This window comes from Larus michahellis, chromosome 4, assembly GCF_964199755.1.
Source record: "Larus michahellis chromosome 4, bLarMic1.1, whole genome shotgun sequence".
Classification (NCBI taxonomy): Eukaryota; Metazoa; Chordata; class Aves; order Charadriiformes; family Laridae; genus Larus; species Larus michahellis.
Window position 1 is genome coordinate 74407632 of NC_133899.1, and position 26927 is coordinate 74434558.

General features: G+C 43.4%; 1 protein-coding gene across 11 annotated transcripts in view; it reads left to right on the plus strand.

Annotated features, from left to right (window-relative positions):
• TSPAN4 (tetraspanin 4) overlaps positions 1-26927 on the plus strand; it is a 457483-nt gene that overhangs the window by 113390 nt on the left and 317166 nt on the right. The window lies entirely within an intron of this gene.

The window sequence follows — 26927 nt, forward strand, 5'->3', positions numbered from 1 at the left end:
CAAAGTTACGTAGAACTCTTCCATTCATTTCTGTTTCAGCACTCTCATATTACTACAAATAAATAAATAAATGCTGGACCATAATTTTATAAGTAGTCTGCAGTGGGAGGTGGAGACTTGAGCCTGCGTTCTTCCAAGTAGATGCACATTTTACTGGCTTTTATCAGGAAGATTGCCGTACTGCTGCAGACACTTAAAGCAAATGTCACTTCTGGGACTTCTTCACTTCCTCCCTTCCCTCCATAGAAAGCAGCAAGGTAGTGTCCATCAGAACAGCTGATAATGTTGCCAGGTACTTGCATTTCTTGTGTAGATGTGTTGCAAAATCCAAAATAAGCTTAAGAGATAATATGAACAGAATCAAATACTGTCAGAGGCTCATGTCTCTGTAGCTATATAAAGGGCGTTCAGACTGTCAGTATTTATTTTGATAGCAAGAGACATGGATGCTCTGACAAAGCTTTGTTAAGGTGACTCTATTATACAAAATGACTGGCATGTGTTTACTTGCTTCAGCTGATGAATGTTGGTGCAGAGGCAGAAGCTGACCAACCCTGTATTTTCATTGATCTTCTGTTTTCAGATGTGTTTTGAGAACCAACTCGTGGCAGTTACAGACCAGTTGATCAGCTGAGGCAGTATGGGATTGGATGGATGATGGTGGATATGGTTTTCAAATGTATCTTTCAGCACTATGTGGCCAGGTGTTTTCTTTGAGTGGCTTGCACAGCTGTTCTGTATCACTGGGCTCAATTTTGTTTTCCTGCGCATGTGAACCATTCACAGTGAAGATGAAGAGTTGCATGTTTATATCTGCGAAAGCAGAATTTAGTTCAGTCTTGTGCTAAAGCTGAATGGCAACAGTTGGTGAGAGAGTCAAATGGCCTCAGTTGTTTTCTATGTTATTACCTAAACCACTGTGGGCTTGCTATGCTCCTTGCCATCTTTCCCTCACCACCTTTCCCTTCTGTTCATTCCAGGTGGGTGCTAATACAAGCGCTGCACAATCTGTTAGAGCTTTGGGGTAACTCAGAGAGAGAGAAACTGCAATGTTAATTCAAGACACGGCATCAAAAGCTGGAAACATTCCCAATTGATGAAAGATTTAAGTGTGTGCGTGTTTGTGTGTATATGTATGTAGCCTAACAAAAGATATTTGTTGGTTGTTTTTTGTATTCAATTTGGACGGTGAACACAAAACATCTTCTGTTTCTGCTACTGCAGAGACAATATTTACTGCTGAAACTTTTATGGTGACAGTCCCTCAGTAGCATATGTTTCAGGGTATTGCTGTGCTGCTGACTACGGCCTTTCAAGTCTTTGTGGTAACAACCACAGTAATATTTATCCCTTCCTTTACTTAGGTCTGTTGTGCTTGAGGTCAACTACAACCTTGTCAGAAGGTCAGAAATACTCTGCCTTTCTTGTACTGTTACGTGGTGCTAATCATCTGCCGTTAGTATATGGATACAAATTAATTAAGCCTTTTCTCTTTTCTTGCCTGTATTTTATTTTGTCATTTCCTAAAGGAAGGTTTATGCTGAACTGTCAGGCTCAGAGCTGCTTTTCAAGCACTGTTTTGTTACTGAGCAACTCTGAATCCCAGAGAAGGAGTTTGCAGACCACATGCCACAGCAGGAGTTGAGAGGAGGGAAGGCCTGCTGACCCAGAGCTCCTCACTCCATTTCTGGACATGAGGTTGTAGCCAGCTGTCTTTCTTTGGAGACGAACGTTTCAATACTCACACTGCAGGTGTGAGTCTGCATGAGAGACTGATCTTCAAGACTGTACTTTTGTATTTGTTTTATCATGCTGTTGCTTGGCCCAGGCTCCCCAGGACTCATCCTTATTTTCCTCAGCTAAGCCTCAATACGATCCATACTCATGGGTCTGGTTTCCTCTCATGAGCATTCCCATTAATGGCCATAGAGGATCTTGGCATTAAGGAAGCACACGAATGTGTGAAGGGCAGGGACTTGCTGTGTGCTGAAGCTCCAGTGTTAATGTGCTGCACCTTTTTGTAAGGGATGATCTCAAATGAAGGTGCTATCATGCTGATCTTGGGTAAATGGGATTTTTGTGCCCATAAGTGAGTTGTCCCCTATTTCAACAGAGATGCAAATAAGTGATGTAAGATATAGCTAAAATCTGCAGGGGATATTTAATGTGATTAATTAATGTGTAATTTAATTTTAAGAGTTAAAGATAGCTTGCTGCCTTCATATTCCTTCTAAAGATGTACAGCAAAAGAGGCTTGGTTACCTCTTGTCCTCTGAGTGTTGGGCTTTGAATATTCATCCAGCCAATCTTTCTGATTGACTGACACAATCCCAGGTGGCTGCATTTACACTAACACCAATTCCTGCAGCGGGTTTCCTAAAGGCTGATGCTCCCTGCCTTTATCCGCAGCTAAGTAGCCGCTTGTCTTCTGGTGGAGATGGAGGCCCACATGAGTGACTTCACATCAGCAGAAGTATAAGACACAAATTCTGTCATTTCTTCATCTTTATATAACTGAGAGCTCTTTGCCAGCAGGTTGGTTTCACGCGAGTTTGTTGACAGCAGAGAAGCAATAACATTCAGGAAGCATTCACCCTGGTCAGGAGGTAGATATTCACTGGAGTGCAGGATTTATGCATGTGCCTGTTTTCCCAAGAGCAACCTCTTTTGCCTGTCTTTCTAGATTATTCTTGTTCCAAGCCTGTCTCTTCCCAGTGTGGCACTACAGCCAGTGTCAGGCCCCTTCCCTTTAGTTCTGTTTCAGTCCCTGTGCCCTTGATCACTTCACAACTTTTGTGTTCCTTCAAACTACAGTTTGTCTCCTGGCCCCATCAAATACAGTATTTTCTTATCAGTTTCCCTGCCTTTGCCCAGACAGTTGCAATTTCCTGCGCCCCCATTTATTCTTAAATCTTAGTTTGCTTTTCCCGCAGTCCTCGCTGCCCTGTAGAAGCTTTTAAAAATGCTTGTGTCTTCATTCATCTGCCTGTCTCTCTCCATATCTGGTGTTTGACTTCTTTCCCTGGTTGACATGCTGTCTTACTGACAGCAGTGAGAGCTCTGAGTACCCCCATACGCTTCTCTCGCCTTTGCAGTGTCGAGACCCTGGTATGGCTCAACCTGGAGCTGCGGTTGCAGAGCATCCTCCCCAGTTCCCCAGCCTGGTGTGAGCTCACTGCAGCTGGACTTTTCATAAGTGTGAGATATCCTAAAGCCTAATGAACATTTGCAGAGCCTCTGCAGACTGCATCATGGGGTTGCAGGTGCGAAGCTGCAGTGTAGCAGCTGGATTATTCCAGAGTGTGTAAATCAGTCATATTTGCGTGGTTTCTGGCTGCACACTGTTCCTTTTAAAAAGAAAAAAAAACCCTGAAATACTACACGTACTTAAGATGTGCTGCTGCCTTCTGAGGTAATGCAGCACCCTAGTCTGTACGTTAGCATATTGTCTTGTTAACACTGAAGTTCTTTCTCTCGCCCTGCCATTTGAAGACAGAGGGCCTGAGATAGTGTAAATTGGTGCTTAAAATCATTTTTCCTCCTTTGTTAAATAGGATGATGACATGATAGCAATTCTTTGAACAAGTAGGAAGATAATGTTAGCCTGAGTAGTGAAATCAGCTGATATTAGCGCAGTGGACAGAGCTTTGAGAGCTATCCTAAAAGAAGCAAAAAGGTCAGAAACCAACAGCAGGCTATTCCCAAGAAAAAGATAGGGAATTTTCCTCATCTGTGACAACAAAGAGGAGGGTCCTGTGCCACCTCCTTAGCCCATGCAAAGAAAGATGAAAGTCTAGAGCAATTCCAGGTTGAGATTTGCTAATGGCTGATGGGGAATGACAGGTCAGATATCTAAGTTGCTGGTGGTGTCTGTGGACATGTGTAAGTTAAGGATCTTTCTAGCACACTTTGTTCTGAAGTGAGATGTAAATGATTGTGGAGAAATTTGTAATTGAAGGGCAGCTGCAACCAACCTGCATCCTGTCCTGCAGTCAGGAGTGCTATTGCCATGGAAGTCCCCCAGAACAGCATCACCAAGCCTTGACAGGCATCTCGGGGATTAGAGGGCCTTCTCAGACAAAGTCAGTTTCTTGTTATTATAATCAAAAGTACTTTCCCCACTGTTTCCTCATCTGAGTGAATCAACAGTGACCCTTGGTGGTTAGAAGGACTCAGTGCCTGCTGGTCTGTCATGCATAGTGTTCCTCAGTAAGTTTGCAAATGACACCAAACTAGGTGGGAGTGTTGATCTGCTTGAGGGTAGGAAGGCTCTACAGAGGGGCCTGGACAGGCTGGATTGATGGGCCAAGGCCAGCTGTATGAGGTTTAACAAGGCCAAGTGCCAGGTCCTGCATTTCGGTCACAACAACCCCACGCAGTGCTACAGGCTTGGGGAAGAGTGGCTGGAAAGCTGCCCAGCAGAAAAGGACCTGGGGGTGCTGGTGGACGGCCAGCTTAATGTGAGCCAGCAGTGTGCCCAGGTGGCCAAAAAGGCCAACAGCATTCTGGCTTGTGTCAGGAATAGTGTGGCCAGCAGGAGTAGGGAAGTGATCGTGCCTCTGTACTCGGCACTGGTGAGGCCTCATCTCGAGTACTGTGTTCAGTTCTGGGCCCCTCTGTACAGGAGGAACACTGAAGTGCTGGAGCGTGTCCAGAGGAGAGCTACCAGGCTGGTGAGGGGTCTGGAGACCAAGTCGTACGAGGAGAGGCTGAGGGAGCTGGGCATGTTTAGCTTGGAGAAGAGGAGGCTGAGGGGAGACCTCATTGCCCTCTACAACTACCTGAAAGGAGGTTGTAGAGAGGTGGGTGTTGGCCTCTTCTCCCAGGTGAATAATGACAGGACCAGAGGAAATGGTCTGAAGTTGTGGCAGGGGAGGTTTAGATTAGATATTAGGAAGAATGACTTTACTGAAAGAGTGGTCAGGCACTGGAACAGCTTGCCCAGGGAGGTGGTTGAGTCACCATCCCTAGAGGTGTTTAAGAAATGTCTAGATGTGGCACTTCAGGGCATGCTCTAGTGGCAGAGATTGTAGGGGTTGGTTTTGGTTTTTTTTTTTTTGTGTGTGTGTGTATGGTTGGACTTGATGATCTCAAAGGTCCTTTCCAACCATGAAGATTCTATGATTTATTCAACCTGTATATCTCCTGAATAATGCATTAGGCACCTATTTCATAACTGGTCAAACTGATGTTTAAAGACAAAAACCGCCTCTAGTCGATCCAGTTTGCATGGAATCTTAGTTTTTAAATGGAAGATTTTGGCAAGACACTTAAATCTTACTCTTGGACATTTGGGTCATTACTTTGAAATTAATTCCCCCACTGCTAATCTGACTGTAGATCCATAGCATTGTCCTGTTCAAAGAAAAGCACAGCCACTGAGCCCCCATCCCTCGCTCCTTCCTCCCTCCATTGGCTATTGGTAAAGAAAAAACATACAAAGAGTTTTGGAAAGAGATGTTCTTTAAAGCCCATTTGAATTCATGAAGAGACCAGCTTGGTAAAATTTAGCATCAGGCCACAACCTGTCATTGTCTGTGATTTTCTTTATAGACATCTGTCTGCCGCAGCAGACTTCCCCGTGTCACCATGTCTGGGTGTAACTATAAGGCGAAGATGGGTATAACTGATGACGATGATGATGCTATGTTTTTACAGTTCAGCAATCATTTCTATTTGTTCTTGAACCTGAGCTGTGCTTCAAAACAGAATTTAAGTGGAGTCACCACCTGTTCATTTTTCAGCCAGACAATCTGCTTTTTAAATCTTTTAATAAAAAAACACAGCCCTCTTCAGCAGAAGTCAGTTTGTTTCCCTGGCTGGCATCTGATTCCTGGCTCATTTTCTGGCCAAGTGGCATCTCTTCCTTCTTCTCCTCCTCTTCTTTATGCCTTTACTTCTGGCTGCTCAATGTAACACTTAGCACATGATGTGGCATCACTGGAAGCTGTGTTTAAACTATTTGAATCCAACCGTAGTGGAGTGAGAGCGGATATATGGACTCATGAGAAAAGTAGATGCATAGGGAGAAGGCATTTCTATTAAATTTTCGACTCATTCCTGCTCTTCAAAAATAAGTTGTTAATTAATGTATATAAGACATTTGTATGTTGCTAGAGATGATGTATATGTAAAAGGCACAGACGTAGTGAATGTATGTAATGGTGATTTCTGTGGCCACGTTTCTGGTGCTCAATTTCAGACCCTTAAATGGAGCTACAAAGGACACTTGAAGTTCCTTGGTGGTGTTCTAGGACAAGCATTTGCTTTTCCTGCTGTTATTTGAGTACACAGTTTTAGTATATGATCTCTCCCATGTACCTATGTTTACATTGTCGAGGAGCTTGACAGAAATCTCTTCAGACCTTTCCAACCCTCACCTTCAGCAGTGCTTTGGGTGTGCACGCACACATGTCAACTGTATATTGATATAAAAACTGTGGAGAGGTTTGAATAAAAATCTGCGTTTTCCCCTTTCTTGAATGCTACTGCTAGATGATTTTGGATGTAATACAACTTAGGCAACTATGCAGCTGGCCTGCATGTATCCACTCTTGCTAAACTGCATTTAAAAGAGGGCTGTGAGGCAGGTGAACAGTTAAAAAAACACCACCTGTCTTTCAGACCAGCAGCCATGGGAGTACTTTGGGAAAGCTCCCAAAGAGGCTTGAAGAACAAGGGCCTCATCACTTTATAGTTTGATGCTAGTTTTCATTATTTCTTTTGATGCAGTTTTTTGTATTTCAGTCTAAACTCTGCTAGAGCTGGCTGCAGCAGTTGGATCATGGGAGAAAATTAGGAGTTTGGGGACTTTGCTGTCCGAGATGTGTATTACAAGCTGCTGTTTGTTTTGTTCCATAAAATACATGCTTATTTGCTGTGGCTCCAATGCAACACGTATCTACAGGGACCTGTGAGGGTGTCCTGTGTTCTGTTTTCAGCTGTGGTTTCCAACTGGGTAATTTGGAATTTATAATTTTTTTGGATTTATTTTTTACATGAATTATGCTGTTGTATGGTAGATAGCCACTTAACTTTCAAATTTATTGCATCTTAGAAATAGCACTTAAACCACAACTAAAATTAAATACAGAACGGGTATGGGAGGAGTGCTTTCACTGGAAATTCAACAGGGTGAAATTTAAAAACCCTGCAGTGATGTAAAAATAATTGTCCAGGTGCACTCTTTAGGCTTTTAGTGGTGTGAAGTGCTTTTATAGGACAGTGCATATGTTAATTATAGAATGAATCCTTCATATTTATGTAATGCCTGTTGTCTAAGGCTGTAAAAACACTTAACAAAAGGTGATTGAGTCTCTTGCTCTAATTTTACAGAGATGTCTTGCCCTAGATCACAGAGCGTGTCAACTGGGGTGGCTTTTTGCTTGGGGACATGTGGTCTGTCCCCACCACAATTTATAACCCTAGGTAAAATCTCTCTGGGCCTTATCTCCCTGCTGTGCTCAGGACAGATGGCACATGCCAGCACCACTCCTGGTATCCCAGCATGCAGGAACAGGAACCACAGACTGCACCTGTGCAGTAGCTCTCAGTGGCGATCCCTACCAGCTAAAAAGCATTAAAACTCCCTCATCTCCAGCAGTACCCTGCACTGTGTTGACATTAGTGAAAAAGCTTAAAATTGCTTTTGGAGAATAATCTCAAGAATTTGTGAACCATAAACCTAGTCAGTTTGGGAGCTCAGGTCAAATGTGAGCTGGTGGTGTGACATCTGTCAAATGGGATGTTTCACTTTCAGCAATTTGTGTGCTTGAAATTACCTCGTGAATCTTAACTTACCTATTTCTTTGAAAGCTATGAGACACACTGTAGCCTTACAAGTCCTCTTACTGGGAGGAGAACTCATCATTTGGCCTCACATGGGCAAGTTGATGTGTGGGCTTTCATAAAATTGATGGGGTGCCCTTGTAAGCCTGTTGTCCCTGAGGGAGTTCCTGCACTTTCTCACCATCTTCAAACAGACAGTGACTGGAAGAAATGTCGATTAAACTGAAGCCCCTCCAGGGCAACACTTTTGTTTATTATGAAGCACTGATGTATGAAGTAACAGTGCTATAATAATCTGTAAATGAACCACGAACTAGGAGAACATCCACGAGCATTTTATAATGAGACACGTTCTCTAAAGTTGCAGTTGGCCAGAATAAATCAATAACCCATGGAGTACACTTTTATTTTAGTCTGAAATGTGCAAAAGGCAGTTTTAAGTGGCTCTGCTTTTGAGAGCACACGCTTTAAAACTTCCTGACTCTAGCCATTTTCAATACCTTAAGTTGTGCACTAAGTAAGTAGTAATAAATTTCCTGAAAATGCAGTAGGCCTTTCATCTTTATCTGCTGTGACTTATTCAAAGGAGGAAAATAATTACGGCTCCGTGTTTCAAAGAGCATTGTTCAGTGTACCGATGTTTAATGACTCTTTGGTTAAATACGATTCCCAACTCATCACTTTTGAGCCATTTCTTGTTTGTCTAAGGTGCTTAAGAAGGAAAAAAGAGAAGAACAAGAGAAAGTAGAGGTAGCTCTAAAGAGTAAGTTTATGTTTCAACACAAAGATTGGACAGTAGAGGAATTACTAGTTTTGTTGCTTCAGACATTTGCAAAGAAGTTGTCGTATCATCGAGACTATAGAAGCAAAGAATCTCCTGATCGCTTTTGTGGATAGTGTTCACTTACCAGTTTTCTGTCTTTTGCAGGATGAGTGTCCTCTTGCAAGCCTTCACGCTTTTCTACTTATTGTGATCTTCAGCTGCTCCTTTCCCCCATCCTGTTCCTTCACACCACAAATTGTTTCCCGTAGCTGCCTTGGACTCTGATTCATCTGTCCCTTTCCCCATCTCACTTTAATACGGTCCTTTCATTTTGTATCTCTTTATTGCAAGCCAGCTTTGCCTAGGTCTAGTGAATCCTTTCCTTCTGGTTGAAAGTGCATAATAGGCTCAGAATACCCCACCCCAAATTAACTCCTCCTCCAATGCATTACGATTCCTTCTTGGACCAGTAGCCTTGCCCCCTGCTAACACCTCTCTGTTCATGGGGAAGCTCCTTTCCTACAACCCCCTTTTCAGCAGAGAACTTCACCACGGTCCCCTGATAGTAGCAAAGCAAGAGAGGATGATGTATATAGCATGTCTGCATGGTGCTTTCCTTGGACTAGTGTACTGTGGTCCTATGTAAGCCTGCATACCCTTGGCAGCCACAACTGAATTCACTGCTTAAAGCTTTTCTACTACGGAATATGCTGTACTTTGGGTGTCTGGGATGTTAGTAGTGTTGTATGCATTAGGCTTCCATCAGTTAAGGGAGGCTGTTCCCCTTCATGTTATTTGTACCAGGTCAGATGGACTTGTCTGCATCCGTGTTATATCCTGCTGTGGTCTCTTTTTTGTGTCAGGCAAAGGAAGCTCCTTTTTTCCTCAGAGCTGTGCCAAAGGCTGTTTCAACTTACCCTGTGCTGACAGGGCACCTGGTGCATGAAAGGCAGTCCTGGAGTGGTGTTGAGTAACTGCACTAGTCTAACGTCTCCTAAGCTTGGAACAGGCTTTGTGCTGGACTGATGTATTTGCATTTAAGAGTAGAAAAGCGAGAGGCTGCAGCAGGCTTTAATTGTATCCCTGGTATTGCTGCATACCAGGATGTTAAGTGTTTCCAATTCTAACGAACACTCTTTCATTAAAATGTTGCTTCACTGTTTTTAGTGAAACTGGAAGGAGCCCTTTTAATTTGCCCATCTAGGATCTGCCTTTAACTGATTGTGGCTCTCCCTTCATTGCTGAGGTTTGCAGCCCTTTTGTGTTTAAAGGTATATTATGTTTATGATAGAGGTGGTGACAAGTTGCGTCTCGTCTAAACAAGTGAATTCTCCATATGGCATAGATTTGTTACTGCTGGATCCTCACTGGGAGAATGTAAGTCAGAGCAAGGTTGCTGATGACAAATAAATCAATTGATGACAGAGGAATTTATGGCCCATCACAGAAAACAGAATGGGAGCTGTGATTTATATATTTATTTGCTTTAATAAATATGAAAAAATAAAGTGTGGCATTATTCATAGTTGCCCTGGCAGTGAGTGATGATGGTGCAATCTGTACATGTCTGCCCAGTAGATGAGTCTTTCCTGGGAAGAAACTTGTGGACAATGGACAGCATTTTAAACATACAGGTGGTTTTTAAAAGCGTGTATGTACGTGGGGATGGTGTTTGTATGACAATATACCTTGACTATAAGTATAAGCACATATGAGTAGGAGGCAGGTCACTTGTTTCCCTCTCAGACTTTTTAAGTAATCCTACTTTTTTTGTTACTTGGCCACTGGTGTAGGCCAGTGTGTTGTTCCCAGTCCCTGATAGTTCTGTCATTTCAATGACACAAAATCTTATCACTGATGCAGCATACGTGGACATTTGAACATTGACCAGAAAGCAGAGGAGGTGGAAATTTTTTTTCCCAACTTGCCATAAAAAAAGTTAAGTTGCTGTGATGTCTAGAACATCAGATGATAAACATGCCAGCTCATGGACACACAGTACGTCTGTACTGGAGGGACTAGTTTGATCAAGGGTTGTGAGCAGGCTGGCATCCTTTTGGGGCTGGTGTGTGCACTCTCTGATGTCTTGCCATTGTGGAAGATTCTGGGGCAAAGCATTCCTTTCTGGCGAGAATGGCAGAATCACTTTCCATATCCTTGTTTTCTGTTCTGGTACATTGGCAGCGTACCTGACTGTTGTAGAGCAAGGGTTTTGGGGCAGTAAGGAATAGGAGAGGGGGCTACCTTCTTCTAGAAGCCTGTCAACACCAAACATATAGTCTGCTGCCTAGCTTTGCATTTTTTCACTGATGCTGAATTACAAATGCAGAAATATCTGTGATGTTGTACCATACCAAGAATGGAATATATGAATTCACAACTCCAGTTGTATGCTATGCTTGGTTTAGGTTCTCATACCCAAGATTCTTGGTAAAAATATACAGTATATTTAACCTGTCTTTTCCTAAATCTGAGAGAATTTGGTATTTTTTGTGTTCATGTCCACATAACCTGAGATGGAAGAGACTGTTGGGAAAGTTGTAAGATGTAGAAAGTGGAGATCACAGAAAAATCATGTGCTAGGATTCGCTCTACAGTGTTACACAAATCTAGGACTTATTTCTGCTATGGTTAACTGGAATAAAGCAGTTTAGCTTCACTGATACCAGCTGTAGTAGCAGTCAGTAATGATCTGATCTTTTATTTGGGAGAAGGGGAAGATGAAAAAGAACAACCGTCATTGAAAGGAAAAGGGGATGCTTTTGTTCAAAGGGAATGATCTCAGAGCATAGAAAACATCTCAGTTGATGTGTTCACATATTTTTTGGGTTGTCTTTAATAGCTGTTTTCAGGTAACAATCACAGCAAATTCCCTCTGAGCTGCTTCTGCAGTTTCTTGAGAGCTGCCCATCACAGATATTTCTTCATGGAGTGTCTTTAGCAGAGACATTGAACAGGGTAACACAAGTTGAGACTTTGCAATCCTCCAGATGCTAATGCTCTGCTAGTGTGGTTCAACAGCAGGACTGATGTATTACCTTGCCTTGCTCTCACTCGAGATGCGTAATGACTTAAATGCCTTTATTAAAGTGCAAACAAAAGGTGAGGACTGGTACTTGGAGAGCTAATCAGGCCATGGGACCAATACCTTTAGGTTGTGACAGACTCTCAGCACTCACTACTACAGCAGCCAGAGCTTATCACACATGAGAGACCAGCACATCTGGACCCTCCCTGTGTATTTTTCCTGTGATGCCTTCTGGCGTTATTTGTCTTTATACCCAGCACTGTTTGCTGCTGTGCTGCCTTCTGGGCTTAGAGAGAGAAAACACGTGCTGCCCCTCTGCCATGAAACGGAACATTTAACAGGGAAGTTTCTAGTGCTAGTGTATAGTTTTGTCATCATCAGTGCAAGTGAAGTTGATTTGCAACCATTTTGAAGGCTCAGGGCTTGTATGACAGATTCAACATGTGGCTTTATTATAAAAATAGCGAGAACATATCCACCTGTTCCTTCTGTGTCCAGATTTGGGCTGACTATATATCCTCTTTCATGGAGCACTTACTTCCTGGGGAATGGTTTCTGTTATTGCTACTGTTAATAAGATAACTGCTAATTAGGGATCAGTCCCATCTCTTTCTGACAAGTGCCCTGTGTGTACTGTGTAGGGAAAAGTATGGATATGAGATTGGAGTTTTGAAGGGCCAACTCTGAGGTACCCCTAAAGAGCTCATAATCTCAGTTTTGGGGCGTAGCAAATGGCTGAAATGCCAACAAGGTCTCTTAGGCACTAAAAATCAACACAAATCTTCTTTGTATGTTTTGTTTTGTGAAATCTAATCTTACACACACTAGAGCACACGTTACACTTGACTTGTTTGAGATGTCCCTAGACAACTCCAGTAAGGACAGCAATGGGTGAACTTGTGGATAGGCAAGCTTGGGCTCCTGTTTTACATACCATACTTTATGGGTGGATGCTCTCCTGGCTGCTGTACCAAAGCTTTAAAACAGTGGAGTGGGCTTGCCTGGCTTCTACCTTCTGTATTAATTGAAAAGAGGCAGCTTCTGAATTGTATTACCTTTTGCAATAACGTTTGTAAAGTACTTAAATGACACATTTACAATCACTCTCTTCTTTAAATTTAAATCTTCCCCATTCAGGTAGTCACAGCTCAAAAGTCCTGCTCAAGGCAAAAGCATGTCATAAAAACCTAATGCAAGATAAATGGGCCCTCATGGCTGCTGAGCGATGAGGACTGGATCTATTTGAATAGTTCACACAGACTGCATTTTTCATTGCCTTTAGGCACCTCTTATGGATCTTCCATTCTTTTTTTTATGTTGTGCCTTCTCATGGTTATTATAGTCCAAAAAAAGTTAACTAACGCTCATCTAAGGTGCAGAAACTACTGTAGATAAGGTTTTGTTGAGTTTCCCTACCAGCTTTGACCAGGGTTATCATACACCTACATATGTGGTTTAATAGCTGGTTTTGCCGTTGACAACAGTTAGGCTAACCTAGCTCCTCAGCATAGGGGATACTAGCAATATAAAAATAGTTGTTGCAAGTGTACCTCTCTTTATAGTGAGAGTAATCTTGGACACAATTAATGCCGGTAAGCCGACATAGCTACTCAAATCTGCCGGGATGAGAAAGTGAAGGAAGTTAGTGTTTGGAGGAGCCAGCTAATCAGTGCTTTCCAAGCAGTGGAGAGCTCTGCGTATACTTAATCTCTTTCTCCCCTCTAAATCTTATTTCATGCCAATATTATGGGGGAAAGATTTTTGGAATTTAACATGAGTGGCTCCTTTATGGTTCTGTAAGAACGCTGAAGTTTCTAATTGCCAATCACTAGTGAAAAACGTGCCCAGTAATTTTAGATACTAATAATTGTGCTTTCCCCAGACTCCTGTGTTCATAAAATAATCCGTTACAAAAACTGATGTGGTACCCTTAATGGATATTTTTCATGTACTTTTGTTTTATATATATGTGTCTTTTCACACTCTTAGTGCACACGCGGGTGCTTTTGCTGAAGGAGGCAGCTGTCTTTGAACTATTTGAAATAACTGAACAGATGCATGACTCTGCCACACATCAGCTCAGTGCAAGGCATCCCTCCCGAGCAGCATAAATCAGGTGACTTCAGGAGCAAATACACAGTGCTAGACTTCTAATTTCCTCATTTATCTTTGCCACATTGTACCCCCCTGGGAGGGATAATATTTTGATGGGTGAATAAAGTACAATTAAGTTTAACATTATCATCAATCATCATGACAAAGGAGGACAAGTAGTCTTTGTACTTGGTCTTGCCCCTTGTTTAGTCATCAAACCCTTTGCAAAATGAGTGTAAAGCACTACTTTATTAAGGCTGTGGTTCTGTGATACAGGGTTTTGGACAGCAATACCTGTGTTAGCTTCTGCCGCTGCAACCTTGCACCCTTAGAGCATAGCAGTATCTCCATCCATTGTTCTGTGCAGCTGCACATGCTGCCTCCCTGCTCAGGGTGCCAACCTGGCTCATGTTTTTAGAGAAAAACCAACAGAAAACACATATTGGGGAAGGTGGTGGTGGGTGGGTAGTTTTTCTAAAGCTGCCTCAGTTCCCTGGTCCTGTTCACTACCTGGATTTGTGAAGAGCTGACTTGACACCCACTGAGAGGAGTGGGCTGGGCTGAGGGCAGGCATACCTGTGGGGTAGGAGAAGTGGAACAGTTTTAAGCCAGTGAACTGTACCAGGAAAATAAAGCCTATTTCAGTAACCTCTGTAAGTGTTGGTAGTGCTTCAGCACCAAGGCTGTAGAGTGGGTAGGATCCTTTGTTGACAGCTTTCATAACAGTCCTTTTGTGTTTTCCTTGTTGAAACTTCTTGTAAGGCAAAAATCCATCAGGGCAACGGGATGTGTTGCACAGCAGCAGGTCAGAATAAGGATGTGGGCCAGCACTGTCAGGGGAGTGTGAAGTTCAGGGGCTCGCTCCAGGTCTGCTGTCCAGAATTGAGGCAGTACCAACTAATTTTTATCAACAGTAGCCTTTCATGATGGCGTAGTACAAAGAATTCTTCAAAAATCCTTCCTCCTCTTTTTGCTTTCAGAAAGTCACTGCAGATGTGTCAGATTACAGCTGTGTTTTTCAAAGGGACTACTGTGCCTCGCAGAGGGATAGATTATTTACTGCCTATTGGTCTTCGGTTTTCATTTTATCTTTTTCGTTTGAACTATCATCCTGCCTCCTCCTCAAGCATAGCTTTTCTCTCCATGAAAGTGGGGCAAATGATGAGTGGATTCTACTGCATTGGCATTTGCAAAGTTGCTACGTAGGGGCAGTTTTCATGCTTGTTCCTTGGGTGAATGTGGTACGATGACGATCTTTAATCTGCTAAAAAAACCCAAAACATCATGCTTCCACAGATATCTTCCTGAGCAGCATTGCTTTGTGCTCACTTACGTTCTCAATGTGCACTAACACTTAAGAGCCCATGCAGCAGAAAAAATTTCAAAAATAATGCCCCTTTATAATATGTTAGGAGTTCAGGTCAGGATTTGGCAACTAATTTCCAGGAGGCCCCAGTGAAGAAACACTGTTTACGTAGCCATATAATTTGCTTGTGTTGCTCACAAACCTCATTCTCATGTTAAAAAGGCAAGGAAAGAAATCCTTCTGTGGTAGGTTTGGAAATTTTATAGACTATTCTAAGAGGACAATTAAGAATGGATCTGGCCAAAGCAGAAGCCAGTGGTATAAATGGTAATAAAGAAGTATAATAGGATGAACACAGGCACCTGATCACCTGATGCAAGGGAATGGTCAGTGAAAATAAGAGACTGGAAAATGATGTAAAGAAATCTATAGCTTTGCAAAATAGCTAGCCGCTGAAGCTCCTCACCACCACCAGACAACAAGGCCAAATAGCTAGGTCTCAGAAAGTCACTAAACCATGCTTGATAATAGGCATGTCAGATGACAGTGGGGAATGCTGTATCTCACCAAGACTGTAGGAAGGGATACAGTCTCCTAGGTTTCAGAGTCCGGGATAAAGTCTTGCTGCTGTAGATTCAAAGGGACCCTCCTTGGGAGGAGGTTATGCCCTATTCGAAGAGCTCTGGGACCTGCTTGTGGTGGCAGAGGAGTCCCGGGACAGAGGACTTCCCAGGATAACTTGTCAGCAAGCAGCAGAGTAAAGATGAAAAAGCCTGGGAGCAACCACTTCCTTCACCACTGTCTCAGACACAGTCAAGGAAGATGAGTCCTCCCTTAACCAGGGATAAGTCAAGGAGGAAGAGGCTTGGTAGCAAAACCAGTAAGGTGATCTGTCTATCTGGACCTGCTTTGAGCAAGGGATTGAGCTAGGTAACTTCAAGAAGTCCTTTCCAACCTAAATAATTTCACACATCTGAGACTATGAGTTACCATAATACCTTCGGAATTCTGTAGCTGTAACTGCTTGCTTGTGTCTAGGTTTGGGCTTTGTTTTTTGTTTTGTTTCTTTGTTGTTCTTTTGAGGGATACTCAACTTGGGTCTCGCAGATTAGTCAGGTAACTCAGCCACTGCATCTCCCTTGTCGCCCTTTGCTACTGAGGGAGAAGGGTTCCTCTATTCAGTGTAAGGTGTTGAATCTCCTGCAGCTCCTTTCTCTGTGCTGATGGTAGAGGGTGTCTGAGGAAGGGAGACAACTAGCTGAGAGGCCTTGACCTTTCCTTCCACCTTCCCCTCCATGACTTTATTTGCTTTTGATGCACATTTTTTCTGAATGCTTTCTGTGGAACAGGAACATTTATCACCTGAGCCATGTCAGACTTGGCATGCTCTTACTTTCTCCATGCTTTTTCTTCCTCTCCCCTTCTTCCTCCTCTGTCCTTTCTAACCATGCTAATCAATGAAGTTAATATTAATTTTTAAATATCGAGTGTTGAAATCTGTGGAATTGTCTTGTGCTACTTTGTGTGTCTGGATGGTGCTGACCGGGTTTTGAAATCTTGAGCACTGTGAGTTGAACAGAGCAACCAGGTTCAAGGGATGAGCACAGGTTGTAACCTGGTGGCTTTGAGCATCATTTTCCATCTTGGCTGGTTAAGTCTTTAAGAATTTACCTCAGAGAGGAATGGATTCATGCCACTTCTAGAAAAATCAGAAAGAGGGACTTGCATGCCCAAATGTTGGATGTCTTAGGCACCTGAATTTCCACATTGAAGCTCATTTTTTTTTAATTAGCCTGCGGAATACCCTATAGCCAGTTTCTATCTGGCCATAAAATCCAGCCTTTGAAGTGAATCATGCAGCACAAGATCCATGATGTGCTCTCAGCATATGGCACAACAGAGCATTTTGCTGTTGCAAATCAGTATAATCAGCCCTGCAATACCCTGCTTCCTTCCTGTATAGTACAGTTTAATACACAGCAGAGAGGAGTTAGCTTCTCAGTGAAGATTTGGAAGAAAAACATTGGCTTTGCTGGAGGTGCATGGGCAGCGATCACAAATGTGCCTGAGTCTGGATATTTCTCTAGTCATTTCTGCATGTGCACCAGGGGAAAGCTTGGCAAGCATTTGCCGGCATTGAGATTCTGAACCAGACTCACAGCTATTGCAAATGGATGATCCTAGTCTCTGGCTGAGCTGGCAATGATGAATGGAAGCCCTTGAGATATAAGACTGAGCAGATGCAAGTGACCTTAACTGACACAGAAATGAAGCCTTATCTGCATCAAAGGGGGGGTTCAGCTCATCATAATCTGCTGTTATAAACATCAGAAAAGAGAAAGTCACAGAAACTCACTCAGGTAAAGTTTATCACAGGAAGGCAGCTAGGAAGAAGCCAATTTTTTTTTTTTTTAATCCAACAACTACAAGGCTAACAAACATATAAGATGTCATGTGACTCAGGTGTTTTTTTTATCTGTTCTTTCTTCAAGTACTTTTTTCCTAAGAATAGTTTTTGCTCTGCGTCTGTTTTTGTGGGTTTGTGTGTTTTCTTACCGTCCCCTTTCAGCGTTTCAGCTTCTGCCCTTACCTTCTTTTTCCCCTGATGTGTTTAGGGCCTGGTTCTGCGCGCAGATGGACCAGTAGGTTGTTACCCAGGTTAGTGAGTTGGTCAGTCAGCACTGGGCACTGCAGGCTATCCTTTATTCAGAGGCAAGAAAAGAAAACCTTTATTTTCAGTCACCAGCATGCTGAGGCCTTACCTCACAGAAACGAGATGGATTCTCACAAGTTCCCAGGTACAGAAATTGTCTCTTATTGCATGTGCATGTATTGTGCCTAGCAGAACACAATGTTGAACTTCATTGGAGGTGCTGAGTGCAATCAAGGTAGAAAATACAAAGTGTCACTTTTCACGCAAGAAATATGTTTGGTACATGCATGTGGACTTGTACGTGTTGATGGAAGCTGTTCTTGAGTTTGCAGAGGGCGAGGTATGGAGACCAGCAGGCAAGCCTGGTTTGTGTCTTGTTTTCTCTGCATGTATATGAAGGAAGCAGCCTTGTAGGAACCACTGCAATACCAAAGCTGGAATGCAGGTGATTATGCATGGTGGTAACTTTAAATTTCTGGGTAGTCTTGTTGCCTTACAGAATGTTCCCACAGACATAAAATTTGGCTCAGATATAAGGATTTGCAGGCCTGTTCTTCTATTTAATGTGTACAATGGAAACCATAGTTTAATTTGTTCATGGGGCTATTCCCTCTGTGGCTGTTGGAGACTGGTGCTCATTTCCCTGATAGTAGTGACACAAGTAGTGCTTTCCTGTGTTTCCTTGGTTGATTGGCTTGCTTGCAAAGGCTGTCTGGGATAGTAGGTCACTGGGAAATGAGGACTCTTTCTTTGCTGTCTTTAGAAAAGGCTGTGCCTAGATGCTTGCTTCCAACAGGAAGAGAGGGAAAGCAAAGGAGAAATTAAATGTGAACAAGACCGTGTTCGAAGTTGAAAATGTTAAAGGACATGAGTGTCAGGAAAGCAATATTTTCCTTGATGACTGATTGCTTTTCAGCATGTGGTCATGCAAGAGCATGCCTTGTATAACGGTAGCACTGTGTGCTTTTTAGCACCCTTGATCTAAAGACCTCAAAGAGCACTGTGAACTCAGATGAGTTAAATCTGCGGCAATTCTGTGATAGAGATGCAATCACCTCTGCTCTACAGACAAAACTGAGGAAGAAGAGTTCAGGTGCTTACCTAGAATCACTAAGTCATCGACAAAGGTAGGAACTGAACGGGAGCTCTGACTCCCAGTCAAGTACGCAGACAGAAGTCAGCTACAACTAAGCTATTAAGCTGGGCTCTGCCTTTGCTTATGTAGGTTTTTTTTTTCTGAAGCATTGAGCACCCACTAGCTCCCATGGAAACCTGCTGGAGTGGTGGTAGTTCAACCACTCCTATATTACACAGAAAAAGCAGCCTCAAGAGGGTAGAGTATTGGCAAGCTTTTTGAGGCCATTTGGACTGCATAGAGCAGCCTAGGATCAAAGTTGAGCAGAAGAAATAGGAGATAAGGAAATGACTGGGGAGAAGGTGAGAAAGGCCAATGAGAAGTATTGGAGGATAGTGGCAGAAGAGGACAAGTTTGGTCTCAGTGCAGAAGGTAGTGGGAAAGTGTGCGCATGATAGCCTGGAAAAAAACTCAAACAGCCCCTAACTTTAAGGAGGGACATGAATTATGTAGTAGAACAATGGAGTTTTGGTGAAACAGCACAGGAGAGCTACCTTGTGTTCCCTTGCTGCTTCTCCCAGGGATGTACCAAAGTTGTGCCCTGCCTGTATGCTATGTGATGGTGCTGTGATCTCAGCTGAGTCCTCCAGGTACTGCTGTAATAATAAAAGTAAGAACACTCATTTCCCTAAATCTGCAATCAGCAGATTGAAAAAGGATGAAAAAGAATAAGAGGCGGGTGAAAACTGTGTAGCTTTGGTTGTATTCTTTATTCTTATAACCAAAATTTTACCCTGAAAGTGTTACAGAAATGAATCCTCGTCAGCTGACGTAAATCAAAACCACCTTGATCCCCATTCTTTCCCCTTCCCCCCTGCATCACTAATGTGTAGCAGATGTAAAAAAAAAAAAAAAAAAAAAAAGGCAGAATCATATTGTTTCATGTTATACGGGGAAATCTGTATATCAGCTAATACAGGGTATTAGCTGGTTTCAGACTGTGTTATGCCATGACCTGGGAAGGGCTGCATAACTATCCTCTGTGAGGACTGTTGGAAAACTGTCTGTTTGGTTTTTTTGTATTTGCTGAAAGAGAAGTAAGTAAAGGTATCTGTGTGAGAGAGAGAGAGAGACTGGGTGAGTGCATGCATGGGGTGGAGGGGGAACTGAAATCTGTGGTATTTATTCCTGCTGGTCTTTCAGGGTTAGACTCCTGGGATGTGATGGAAACCCTGACAAAATCTCCTTTGAGGACTTCCTATTGGAGAATGCATAGCATCATCCTATCAGCGAGATTTATCACTTGGATGGAAGTCCTGTGTTTCTGACGCAATTTAAATAGATCTTTCTTACTTAAAGTAGAGCTTTACTACTGGGGAGTCCCTTTTGTAGGAGTCGTTTAATAGAAATAACAGCCTCGGGAGAACAATTGCAGTGCTGGTGATGCAAAAACTGCAGTCTAACATTGTTACCTTGTCTCAGGTTTTCCCACATAGCCTTGAATAAGTCAAACAACCTTTCGATGCCTCAGTTTGCCAGGAATGAGATGAGAAAAGGAGTACTGCTTGACTTGGTGGGCATAGGATGGTAAAGGTATTGAAACTGGTGAGGCATCCAAAGATAAAATATTTTGTCTGAGCCAGTAAGTATGTCTGCCCACTCCTGAGATGCTTATGTTGTATTCCTTATCTAAGTTAGGCAGGGAGGCTTTTATAAACCAGTCCCTTGCAACTGTGGAAAACCCCAGCAAGGAAACATAAAGCTGCTGAGTGGCTCCCCAGTGTTCAGTTCTAGCATTCCTGCACCAGGATTCAGTTTCTTGTTCCTTCACATGCGGTGACATGCAGTTTACTATTCTGGTTAGTCTTGGCTTTTTGACCGTATCTCAGAAAATAACTGCCAGCAACAGTGGTGACTTACAAGGGAGCAGGAGGATCTACTGGTCATTGGGGTTTAAGACCAGAGGCTTCAAATGGCAGTGCACAGATCCATACTTATCCATGGATCAATATTGAGAGTGAATCCCTTAGTACCCCAAATACATAGGGATGTAATAGTAAGTGACTTTAGTAAGTCACACAGTGAAATGCATGTGCAGCACTGCCCGAGTAACCCAGGATATGGGGAGTAGGCACTTCTGCAGATCAGGATGGTCTGATTTCATCAATTTATGCTGGGGCCACCCTAGCTCTTCATTGCTTTAAGCCTGGGTCTGACAAGTACTGTAATCTACTAAGTTATTAGAAAGCCAACAAGAAATCCAACCAAACATTTCAAGGCACTGAAAAAGAATCCTTTGCCCTCGTGAAATTAATTACGGAAAGAAATTATCTTCTAGTTAACTACTTCTTTGCACAGCTCTGGTAAGTGGTTGATCTTCATAAAGTATGGATGGATGTGATCTTTGTAAGTTCTGCTTCTTAGTAGGGCTGTTCCTGGGGAGTGAACTTTGGAGCTCTGGATCAAAAGGAACAAATCTGCGTTGCTTGTGTTAAATGAGTGTGTGTATTAGCTAGAGGCTTGCAAGTGTCTGTGTTCAGACTATGCTCGAAGGAAGAACAAGGAGCCACAATGTGGCAGTTCATTTGTCTCTCAGACTTGATTGCATCATAGTCTTTCAAACTTTCATCATCCTGTGTGCCGCTGCTTTGTGGTGGAGCAGATGCTGACCTGAGTGCTTTGAGCTGGAAGGTCAGGAAGTGTTTCTGTCTAAGCCAAAGCATAGCTGGTGTGGTGACAGCTCATTCCTTAGCGCTGACATGTGTGCTGTGACCACATGCAGAGAGTGCAGAGCAGGAGTGTTGGGCTTATGAGTGATGATAGTATCTTTTGGACTCTGAAGTGGCAGAAGATGCACTGGAAAACTGTGGTGCTTTCCACTGGGTTTAGAGATGCTCACTGCCTCTTAAGATCTGTCATGTCTAATATTTGCTGTGTAAAAAAACTGACTGGATGGCCACCAAGTTAGGTGGGAATGTTGATCTGCTTGAGGGTAGGAAGGCTTTGCAGAGGGATCTGGACAGGCTGGATGTGTGGGCCAAGGCCAATAGTATGAGGTTCAACAAGGCCAAGTGCTAGGTCCTGCACTGGCTTGGGGAAGACCGGCTGGAAGGCTGCCCAGCGGAGAAGTACCTGGGGGTGTTGGTCGACAGCCACCTGAATATGAGCCAGCAGCATGCCCAGGTGGCCAAGAAGGCCAATAGCATCCTGGCTTGTATCAGGAACAGAGTGGCCAGCAGGACTAGGGAAGTGATTTTCCTGCTGTACTTGACATTGGTGAGGCTGCACCTTGAATACTGTGTTCAGTTTTGGACTCCTCACTGCAAGAAAGACACTGAGATGCTGGAGCTAGTCCAGAGGAGAGCAACAAAGCTGGTGAAGGGTCTAGACAAAAAGTCTTATGAGAAGTGGCTGAGGGAACTGGGGTTGTTTAGCCTGGAGAAAAGGAGGCTGAGGGGAGACCTTATCACTCTCTACAACTATCTGAAAGGAGGTTGTAGCAAGGTGGGTGTTGTTACTTGTGAGAAGAGACCAAGTGATATGAGAAGAGGAAATGGCGTCTAGTTGTACGAGGGAAGGTTTAGATTGGACATAAGGAAAAATTTCTTCACTGAAAGAGCATTGTTAAGCACTGGAAGGGTTATCAAGGAGTAGAATCGGCTATCTGGGGAAGTGGTTGAATCCCTATCCCTGGAGGTATTTAAAAGACATGTAGGGTCCTACACCTGGGGAGGAATAACCTCATGCACCAGTACACATTAGGGGCTCACCTGCTGGAAAGCAGCTCTGCAGAGAGGGACCTGGGAGTCCTGGTTGACAGCAAGTTGACCATGAGCCAGCAATGTGCCCTTGTGGCCAAGAAGGTCAATGGTATCCTGGGATGCATTAAAAAGAGTGTGGCCAGTGGGTCAATGGAGGTTATCTCCCCCCTACTCTGCCCTGGTGAGGCCACAGCTGTAGTAGTGTGTCCAGTTCTGGGCTCCCCAGTTCAAGAAAGACAAGGAACTCCTGGAGAGACTGGATCTCATCAATGCTTATGAATGTCTAAAGTGCAGGTGTCAAGAGGACGGAGCCAGACTCTTTTCGGTAGTGCCCAGTGGCAAGACAAGAGGCAACAGGCACAAACCAGAACAGAGGAAATTCCATCTGAACATAAGGAAAAACTTTGCTTTGAGGGTGGCAGAACACTGGAACAGGCTGCCCAGAGAGGTTGTGGAGTTTCCTTCTCTGGAGATATTCAAAACCCACCTGGATGCGTTCCTGTGCAGCCTGCTTTAGGTGAGTCTGCTTTGTCAGGGGGTTGGACTAGATGATCTCTGAAGGTCCCTTCCAACCCCTACCATTCTGTGTGTTTCTGTGTGATCCTCTGCAACATAATGCTTAGGGACATGGTTTAGTAGTGGACTTGGCAGTCTTAGGTTTACGTTTTGACTTGATGATCTTAAGGGTCTATTCCAACCTAAATGATTCTATGGAAGTATCTCCCCCTCAAAATACTTGGTGGCCAGTGAGCACTGAGGAAGAGGGTGCGTGGCTCTTGTAAATGATAGTTCAGACTGCCAAGTCATTTGGTTTTACAGGTGATTTGGGGAACATACCTGGACATAGTTTGCATAATAACATAGAGCGCATCCCTGTCCCTCGCCATGGCTTGGATGTTTGTGCTCTCAGCTTCTGCAGTGTTATCAGGAGCTTGGGCAGCCTTTGTAAGGAGGAGAAGAGGCAGCTGATGGAAATACTGCAGGGAAAGCAGAGTGTCTTAAAGCTGCAACATCAAGGCATATGTAGGAAATCAGGATTTCCTGTGGCTAGGATCTTTGGCTCTGCTGCAGATCTGTCGTGACACCTCAGGCAGATCTCTTTATCCCCCTGGATATTTCTTTCCTCTCTTGTTTGTTCCCGTCTTACTTCTGGGAGGGGACTGCATCGTGCCTTCTGTTTGTATGGCACCAGGTTGTATGAGCAGCTGGGGTCTCCCAGCACATCCATCACACTAATAACAGTAGGAAGGAGGGCACCCGTCAGAAATTTCTCCTTACCTTTTAGTTATTAGTACATTTTACATTTTCCTTTCTCTCTCTTTTTTTCTTTTCTTTTTTTCTTTTGTGCTTGAAGGGGAAAAATAAGTCAGCTATCTTTTATTCCTTCTAAAAGAAATGAGTCTTGACAGGTCTGGAAATGTGTTTCCTGCAGTTACTCTGTACACACAGGGGCCGTGCTGGCTCATTTATACATGCATATACCACAACCCAGACACTTCATTAGCTTGGCATATATCTTTTGTTTGCAATGATAGGCACATGAAAGTACTACAGGAACAGGGCTGGAGGAGAGAAGGGGGAAGGGGACGCATTGCTGCCTGAAAATTGCTGTCTCAATGTGTTATTCCTTGCATATGCAGGATAGTCTTCTTTTTATTCTTGTTATTGTTTACTAGCAGTGCTTTCTATGTACAAGAGTTGACATAGACTCAGATTGAATACATGGTGGCCTGGATAGCTTCTTGTGCCACTCAGACAAGGTGATTTGTGATCTTGGCTGGCAGAGGAAGGGAGAAGGGCAAGTAGAGGATTTTCGTATTTGTCAGGAGTGAGAGTGTACCCTGGAGAAAGGAGCATGAGGCAAATACTTGGCCAGCCCTCTCTTCCTCTCCAGCCTCATCTCTGGTCACTCTTGCTTCTGGGTATCTCCAGTAGGAGCTGATGTGTGTTGGGCACTGCACAGGGACTCGTGGCTGCAGGGTGACAGACAGGAGGAGAAGGTGGGGGCAGTGCTGCTGTCTGATTTGCATGCCCACAGCAGGGGTTGTCCTTGGCCAAGCGCATCCAGGGTGTTTGTGTGAGAACTGAAGTGCAGTCAAGGCTGGTTACATCAGCATAAGGCTAATTTAAAATCCCAGATATGTTGCCAGTCTTGTGCTGCATAGCTCCAACCGTCCTGCTCCCTTTCATCTTGCTGCAGCTTCATCTTTCCCTTTCAGAGTTGTCCCACTGTTGCTAAATGCAATTCCTGGTCAACTGGTTTTTGTCCCCAAGCCCATTTATGTGCTTGCAGCTAGTGTCCTGGAAATGTTTGCCCTTGTCAGATCTGTCCCTCTCATTCAGCCAGCTACAGAGCCTGGCAGATCTAGGCCTCCTGCCAACGCTTTTGTGGTGCTGTGGTCTCTCAAGCAAAAAGTCACTCTTTTCTGTAGGTAGCAGAGGCTGACAGATGTTTTGACTTCTGCTTTTGTGTCTGCTTGGCTGTCTTGGAGACAGAAAAGGCACATTGAACCCAGCACAGATGGGAGAGATATCTGCTGGGATCTACCAAAGGTCAGACAAAAACTGTGGAAGGAAGATATCAGTGCCATCTTTATTCCGTCCCTACCTCCATCCCCAGTTTAAAATTCTACAGGGAGGAGCCACTCTTGGTATATCAGATCTTCATAATATAATCTAGCCTGGTTCTGTCCTGGCTCTTGCTTCTCTTGAAGTCTGTGTCAGCACTCATGTTCCTCCATGCCTCCGTTTAAACAGAAATCTTTGTGTTTCAGGGTTAGCAAGCTGCTCTGAGGAGCTGTGACAGTTCGTGCTTCTCATTGCTCAGGGAATGACCGTCCACTCGGCTGACACCAGAGCTCAAACTCCAGCGCTTAGTGAGAGCCTCTGGCTAGAGCTAAAAAGACTGTGTTTTGCAGATAATTTTTGGTAGGGAAAAAAAAAAAAAAAAAAACAGATCAAAGATCCACAAACTAAAAGAGCTGTAATGACTGTGTCTCCTGTGGATATGAGGGGACCTAGAATACACTCTAAAGAGCAGGGATTCAGTGTTACTCCAGAATCAGTGCCCCAGCTTATGCTGGTTAAACAATTTAAAGGCAGTTTGCAGCCCAATCCCTTTGGTTTACTGAATACAGGTGAGATGTTGGGGTTCTTTTCCTGGTGTCATGGAAAGGATCTGCTGTGGACAACCACTTTTATGCTGTTGTCTTTGACCAAAAAATTACTGACCATAAAATCAGCTTTGTGGTGTTGGGGCTTTTTTGGTGGTTGTTGTGTTGCTTTTGGTTTTTGTTGTGTTTTTTTAAGCTTGCACCGTAGTATGAAAATTAATAGTGTTGTTCTGTATGCAATGCCATGGATTATTTAAGGTGCTAATGCCTTTTCAAAGCTTTTGGTTAATTGAACATCACAGAGTTACAGGCCTGATCTGCTAAATGCAAACACGGTAATAGTTTTTATTTCACAGGATTAAGTTCTGATCTTCAGTCATATTTATTGACTGAATATCTTGTGGCTCAGGGTTTTACCATTTGACAGTAAATTCTTATTATGCTCAGAAAAAGAGGGATCGGTAGGATTCTTAAAATACCTATCTGTTGTGTCCTCATCATCCTTCTGCACTGACGGCATTTGCTTGTTCACCAAATTTTTGTCATCCTTGCACAAAAAGTATGTTTTCAGCAAATGTCTAGGCAGTGCTAAATTGTAGCAGGTCCATTGCTCTTTGGTACTGTTTCTTCTTTAAAGTGCTAGACAAATGGTGCTTAAACCTTTGAATCAAGGAATGTTTTCCGGAAGTGCTTAAATGATTTAAGAGTGCAGTTCCCTTTGGCTTATAGTCAGACTTTGTGCTCTTTAATCTTTTTAGGTTCTTAAAAGACATGCTTTCTTTCCCTCCCCCAAGGGTTTGCTGAATCTGTCTCTCCTAAGTACTAACATGGCCCCTTTAACTATAGCGTTTAAATACTGTCCAGTCTCCGATATGTTATCACAACAGCCTAGTACAGGAGAAGAGATCAGTGTCCCTATCTTACAGATGGGGAGTTAAGATGTGAGGGAGATGGATTGACTTGCCCCAAGCCAGACAGGGGTTTTGAAGCACAGATACCCAAGTCCTACACAAAATCCCTGAGCATGAGATTGCGCGGATTCTTTACAGGGAGGTGCTAAGTGTTCTCTGCTTTGCTGAGTCAGGGCCTTGGGCTCTTCCTGACATGGTCTGTTTGTCCACACATACAAATACTTGACAAAACTGCTGATGTTTTACTATAGACTAAAATGTTGGCATCAAAACCTCTCAGGATTGCACTCTGATGAATTATTCTGTGTGCTGAGAAAAGGAAGATAAAGAGCAGGCAGAGGAAAGACATTTAAATACAGTGTTCTGCATATATCATTTGTCACTTCACTCATGATGTCTGACAGTGGAATAGCATACAAAGTACAAACTCGCTGG